The sequence below is a fragment of the Choloepus didactylus genome, chromosome 16 (genome assembly GCF_015220235.1).
Source record: "Choloepus didactylus isolate mChoDid1 chromosome 16, mChoDid1.pri, whole genome shotgun sequence".
NCBI lineage: Eukaryota > Metazoa > Chordata > Mammalia > Pilosa > Megalonychidae > Choloepus > Choloepus didactylus.
In genome coordinates this window covers 85845205-85852402 of record NC_051322.1, presented here as the reverse complement: position 1 = coordinate 85852402, position 7198 = coordinate 85845205, and the positions used below count along the sequence as shown (strand labels likewise).

Sequence of the window (7198 nt, the reverse complement as noted above, 5' to 3'; positions counted from 1 at the left end):
GGAAAGAAAGACTGGGATTGTATAATTCAATGAAACCTAGAGTGCTTGACAATTGTGATAAAATGTACAAATATGTTTTTACATGGGGGAGAACAAATGAATGCCAACCTTGTAAGGTGTTAAAAATTGGGTGGTATTGGTGAAAAAAAGTGCAATCAATGCAAGGTAGAGACTATAGTTAAAAGAAACATTGTGTTATGCTTCCTTTAATGTAACAAAGGCAATATGCCAAAACTAAATGCCTTCAAGAATGGGACATAAGGGAGGGGCATGGGACTCCTAGCATCAGTGATGTTGTCTGACTCTTTTACTCTACTTTAGGTTAACTCTATCTTTCCTTTGTTGCTTTTTTGCTGCCATTTTTTCTTTCTTTTTCTATTTCTTTTTTCTCTCTAGCTTCTTTGACTCTTCCTCCTTTGTGGAAGAAATGGAGATGTCCTTATATAGACAGAGGTGATTGTGGTGAATACATAAATATATGACTATACAGGGATCCACCAATTGTTTACTTAGGATGAACAGTATGGTGGGTGAACAAAACTATCTTTAAAAAAAAACAGATTGATGAAGAAAGCTTGAGGGCATAGCACTGAGTAAAATAAGTCAGAAGCATAAGAACAAATATTTCATGGTTTCACTGATATGAACTAATTATAGTATGTAAACTCCTAGACATGAAATAAAAGTTACCAGGATATAGAATGAGAAGCAGTTGCTTATTATGAGTAGAATGTTCAACTAGGTTGAACTTAAGTGTTTGGAAACTGACAGAGGTGATGGTAGCCCATTATTGTGAGAATAACTAACAGTGCTGAATGGTGTGTGAATGTGGTGGAAAGAGTAAAAACAAGTCACATATGTCACCAGAAGGAAAGTTTGAGATTAAAAGATGGCAATGTATAAAGCAGTGAATCTTGTGGTGGACAATGTCCATGATTAACTGTACAAATATTAGAAATCTCTCATGAATTAGAAAAATTTAGGACACTATAACTAGAAGTTAATAATAGATGGATATATAGGGAAATATATGCTGATTGCAAACTGTGTACTACAGTTACTAGTATTACAGCATTCTTTCATCAATAGTAACAAATGTACTCTAACAATACTATGAGTCAATAATGGAGAATTTGAGTTTTCTTTTTTTCTCTTTATTTCTTTTCTGAAGTAATGAAAATGTTCCAAAATTTGAAAAAAAATGGGGTGATGGATGCACAGCTGTATGATGGTACTCTGGGCAATTGATTGTGCACTTTGGATCTTTGGATAATTGTATGGTATATGAACAATCTCAATAAAGTTAAATTATATAAAAAAGCAGGACCAATAAGGAAAGTTACATTTTTAAATATGTGTATTAGAAAAATAAGGAAATCAGTAAAAATAAGGTTGGAAAAGAAAATCCAACCGAACCCAAAATAAACAGGAAGGAATAATAAAAAGCAGTTGCACAGATCAATGAAATAAAGGAAAAACTATATATGAAATGAAAGAGAACAAAATGATTTTATTATACAAATTAATTATATTAATAATCTATTAAGAATAGTTACGAGGAGAGAGAAAGAAAGAGACACACAAAGAATAAAATAAAAAATAAGTTATGACAACATTATCATTTATGTAAGAGTGAGTGAACATACATACATAACATTCAGTAACAATATAGGAAGAAAACATTATGAAGAAATATGGAAGTTTAAATCTTTAGATGAAATGGACTAATTAAAAAAGCCAATTTAACAAAATTGACAAAAGAAATTTTAAGAATGTCTTAATAGCCATATTTAAAGCTCTTTAATATAATAAATATTTACCAAAAAGAAAAGTCAAGCATGAGATAAGTTCTCAGATATATTTTACAAAGAACTGAGGGAAAAATATTTCTAATCCTTTGCCAACTTTTTCCAAAATAATATAGAAGTGAGCAATCCCAACTCATTTTATGAGGTCAGAATAAACTTGATATCAAACTCTGAAAAAAACGCTAGAAGAAAAAACATGCAGATACATATATAATTAATATACATTAAAAATAAGCAATAGAATTTTAACAAATGGAATAAAAGCATGTATTAAAAGGATAATAAATGATGAAACTTGGCTTTATTCTAGGAACATAAGGCTTGCTTACCATTCAGAATTCAATGTAAATCAATACAGGGAGGAATGAAATGGAGAAAAGCATGGTAATCTCAATCAATGAAGGAAAAGCTTTTGAAACAATTATACACTCACTCATAAATTACAAGTGGTCTCAGAAAACTAGGAATAAAAAGGAAGTAACTTAATTTAATAATGGGCATCTTACTACTAAGCATCGTTTTCTGTACATCTCCTTAAAAGAAAGACTCCAAAGTCTTGACATTTTTTAACAGGTTATTTGTCATTGCTGGTGTTCTTTATATATTCTGTGTAATAAATCCATAGCAGATATATGATTTTTGACTATTTTCTCCCATTATATAGGTTTCTTTTCACTTTCTTGATAATGTCCCTTGATATGAAAAAATTTTAAATTTGCTGAAGTGCAATTCATTTTTTTTTTGTTTCTCTTGATTTGGTGCCATATCTAAGAATCCATTGCTCAATCTAAGATCATGAAAATTTCCTCCTATATTTTCTTTTGAGAGTTTTTTGATTTGTTCTTATATTTGGGTAATTGAATTTATTTTTGTATATGTTATGAAGAAGAGTATATAATTTGTTCTTCTGCATATAGAAGACCAGGTTTCACAGATTATTCTTTCCCTATTGAATGTACTTGACACTTACTGAAAATCAACTGGCTGTAGATAAGTGTTTTATTTCTCAACCCTCAATTCCAAATTATATATATTTTAGCATAGTGGCAACTCCATAGTTTTCATTGATTAATAATTTGAAGAAAAAAACTGTTTTATAATGTCATTTACTATTCCAGCATGACTTTGCAACTCTTCCACTTTTACTGGGATTGACCTGTTATCTAATTCATTTCCCCACTTTAACTTTAATCACTGACTCCGTCTAAGTGAGTGAGTGCGTTTATATCATTTAGGTCCTCCTGGGACTCTACAAACCATTTATGTTGTTTTGTTTCTTCCTTCAATTGCCCTCATCTTTTCTCACTGAGGAATATGTAGAATGACCAACATAATTAGCCAGTACATAAGGAGATTTTTGAAGTCTCTCAGATGATTTGGGCATGAGAATGAATTACACACTGCTTCCTCAGAGAGCATCACAATGGGTGAGAGAAACCATAAATCCTTCCCACAGAAAGAAAAGAAAAAGAAATTTGGGAGAAAAAAAAATCTAGTACTTGATTTAAGGTGAGTGGATAAGAATTTTCTCTGATTTTGATTACACATGGATTTGTTTAATTTCTGACTGTAGAAACTTATGGTCTCTGAGAGCTGATCATATCACATACTACACAATCACACATTATCTTCTTTAGTAATTGGGCATTAAATTGTTTATAAGGCATTAAATCATATGAAATGAGCATGCACCCAGGATCTGTTTGTTTTATGTGTGATGATCGTGGCACTGGGGGTACAAGTGAAGAGGAAGTTAAAGATATCTGAAAAATTTATCAATGATCTAATGTAATAGATTCTTTTAAGGTTAGGTTTATCAGATAAAATATAGGAACCCAGTGACATTTGAAATCAAGGTAGACAACAAAGAGATTTTTTTAGTATAAGTATGTCCTAGGCAATATTTGATGTTACCTTTTTTAGTAAAACTGTATATCCAGTGCAATACTTGATAAACAATAAATAATTTTAGTATATGTATGCCATATGCAACATTTGATAAACTGTAAATACTTTTTAGATAAGTGTGCCCCATGCAAATACTGCCCTTTTTTTGTTGTCATTGCTTTTGTTGTACTCAATTTCTGTACCTGGATATAAGTTTTGCCTTGTTTTTTTCCAGAATCATCATTACAGCCTTACTGAGTAGATGGCCAATATGCAGCATAATTTTAAGAGACATAGAATTATGGAGGATGTCTTGAACTGAGCAGAAGTCCTAAGAGATAACACCATGATGAAATTTTGAAACTTCAGTCATTCCTTTGCAAACTTTTGTCTCCTGTCTGTTCTAATGGTTATTCTCAACAGGAGGTTTTAAAATGTACAAAGAACATGTGCAGAAAAGATAAGAGACATCTTGTGGAAGGAGCAGATTAAAAGACTCCAGATATTTTCAGATAAGTAGCAACTAACACTGAAAATGGACATAGATTCATAAGCACTAGAGAACTTCTTAGGGAAACATTGAAGATATCAAATTAGTGTAACTGCTACTGGAATTCTGATTTCTTTGCTCAATCCAGTGCACTTCTTATTATACAGCAAAATCCTATGATTGCAGGGCCTGTAATAATTCAACTTTGAGATGAAGTTTTAAAATGGCATAAGTTTTAGCTCCTGAAAGTTTTACCCAGCCAAAGGACCAAAAATCATCCTTACTAGACAAATCCTCAATGTGGCTCTGGAATACAATTGCTCCAAACTGTAGGCTAGGAAATTTGGGTGGAGGGAATGGGAAAGGGTGGAGGATAGAAATTCTCTAAATTGTAGTTGTGTAGCCTAACCTGGATATTTCATTATATTATATATTTCCAGATTGCAGTTTTTGTGTTTGAATTTTTTGAAATATATTACTGTTGCAATTGAAAATCATGCTTTCAGAATCCTTGGTTTACACTGAGAGGAACCTGAATGTGAGGGGAGTTTGAAAGGGGTTCTAAATGGATTAAGCTAAAGTAGCTTCCCTAGCTTCAATCAGGGTGGTTGTGCTTTGATTTGCTGACTTTTCTTGTATAGCTGAAGGAAAAGAAGGCATGGAATTTCTCACAAAAATGCTTGTAAATCGCAGTGATAGTTGCTATAAATTATCCATTTTAAAGTTTCAGAAAAAATGACAGTTTGCAATACATGATGCAATAAATACACCAATAAATATTAAATGCAACAGAGAATTCATCATCTCCTCAGTGCTCTATTAGAGGAAATAAAGCATATAAGATTAACTAGTCAAATTGTCTGAATATTGAAGTAAACCACAGACTTTAGCAGGCATGGACCAGACAATTTGGTTCTTGAAGTTTATAGAAATTGTGACTATTAAAAATAAATTCAAAATGAATATTGGGGACATAAACATGCCCTTAAAATTAAAAAGAAAATAAAAACTCAAAATTCAATTATGAACAAACTGATAATGGTCATTTCTTTCATAAAATCCAGAAATAAAATGACTGCTGATAAATCAATGACACATTACAGCTTATGGGGTACTGGAAATGTACTTGGAGTTCACTGTTACCCAGAAAAGATAGCATTGTTTAATTACATAGGACATTACTTTGAACCACATTAATATATAAACATCAAATAAATCTTTAACTCTATTTCTACATAGCTGACCCCCAATAGTTCCTGAGGACATTCCAGTGCTACCTAACATTAGGTCAGGTACAATTGAGAAGAAGACAATTAGAAAGAGATGACCTTAATTGAGGATGGATATGATCATGATCATATAGTTTTCACAAAATTTTACAAATATATGTCACTGGGTGAGTGCATTGTTAAAGCTTCACGCAGGGTTTTGAAGTGCAGTTGAGGAACCATAAAATACAAGCTTTGTTTTCTTTCAAACCTTCTATCTGCCTCTCTCATTCAGAATATGAAAAAAAATTAAACAAAAATTGAAGTTTACTGAATAAAAGTCATGATTCCATTTGGTAGATAAATAAAATGTAGTATTTCTGTATGAACACAATACATGTGTTTGTTATCAGTGGATATTATCCAAACATTATTGACTCTATTAAGAGTTCAATTTTATGTCGTATTTGTGCTGTTATATTGGGAAAAGGAACTTTTACAGTTTCTTTATTTTCAAAATCAGATGCTGGAATTATTTTTCTATCCTTCAATATAAAACATTCTACATTATGTCTAAAATAATATAACTTTTTTATATAGTTTTACATGAAAGTAACAGCAATGCTTCTGTTTCTTCCCAGAAGAGACAACTGGAAGAAATGGGCAAACAAAATCTGACAATGCAGCCAGAATTCATTCTACTGGGAGTCACAAGTCACCCTGAGCTGCAGGGTCCCCTTTTTGGGGTCTTTCTCCTCATCTACATGGTCACAGTGATGGGCAACCTGGGCATGAGCATCCTGACCAAGGTGGACTCCCACCTCCACAAACCTATGTATTTCTTTATCAGATACCTGGCTTTCATTGATCTTGGCAATTCTACTGTCATTTGTCCCAACATGCTGGTAAATTTTTTTGAGAAGCAAAACACCATTTCCTATTATGCCTGTGCCATACAGCAGGCCTTTTTCCTATTCTTAATGATCAGTGAACTTTTTGTGTTGTTGGCCATGGCCTATGACCACTATGCAGCCATCTGTAACCCTCTGCTCTACAGTGTTATCATGACCCAGAGGGTTTGTTATGTGCTTGTGGGTATCCCCTACCTCTGCAGCACCTTTCAGTCTCTGATGGTCACCATTAAGATTTTTACTTTGTCCTTTTGTGATTCTAATATCATCAGTCATATCTATTGTGATGATGTTCCCTTGGCATCTATGCTCTGCTCTAATGTACAAGAAGTGAGATTATTGATCCTAGTATTAGCAGCATTTAATTTGATTTCCTCCCTTCTCTTGGTCCTAGTGTCCTATATGCTGATACTGGTAGCCATATTTTGAATGCATTCAGAAAAAGCCAGGAAAAAAGCTTTCTCCACATGTGTTCTCATCTGACTGTAGTGCTTGTGTTCTATGGAACTCTACTGTTTATGTATGTGCAACCTAAATCTATTCACTCTTTTGAAAGTGACAGAATGGTCTCTGTATTTTACACTTTAGTCTTCCCTATGCTTAACCCCTTGATTTACAGCTTAAGAAACAAAGAGGTAAAATATGCCTTCTGCAGAATGTTTAAGATTCCATGATTCTTGTAAACAAATTTCAATTCAGAATATTGTTCTAGACAGCAATGAGAAAAACAAATGCCATTTGATAATGTTTTTAATAGATAGAATTAATTTTCCTTTGGCTCTTAGGCAAAGACATTCTCTATGTGCTCCTATAGAACCTCATTTTTCCCATGAATGGGACAGTTTTGTACTCTACCACTCTACTTCCCTAAAACATTTATTTGTTTCTAAGTTG

At 32.7% G+C, this 7198-nt stretch overlaps 1 pseudogene; it reads left to right on the top strand.

Moving 5' to 3' along the window:
* The first annotated feature begins 6052 nt into the window (after positions 1-6052).
* Positions 6053-6978, top strand: LOC119511422 (annotated as a pseudogene).
* The last annotated feature ends 220 nt before the right edge of the window (positions 6979-7198 follow it).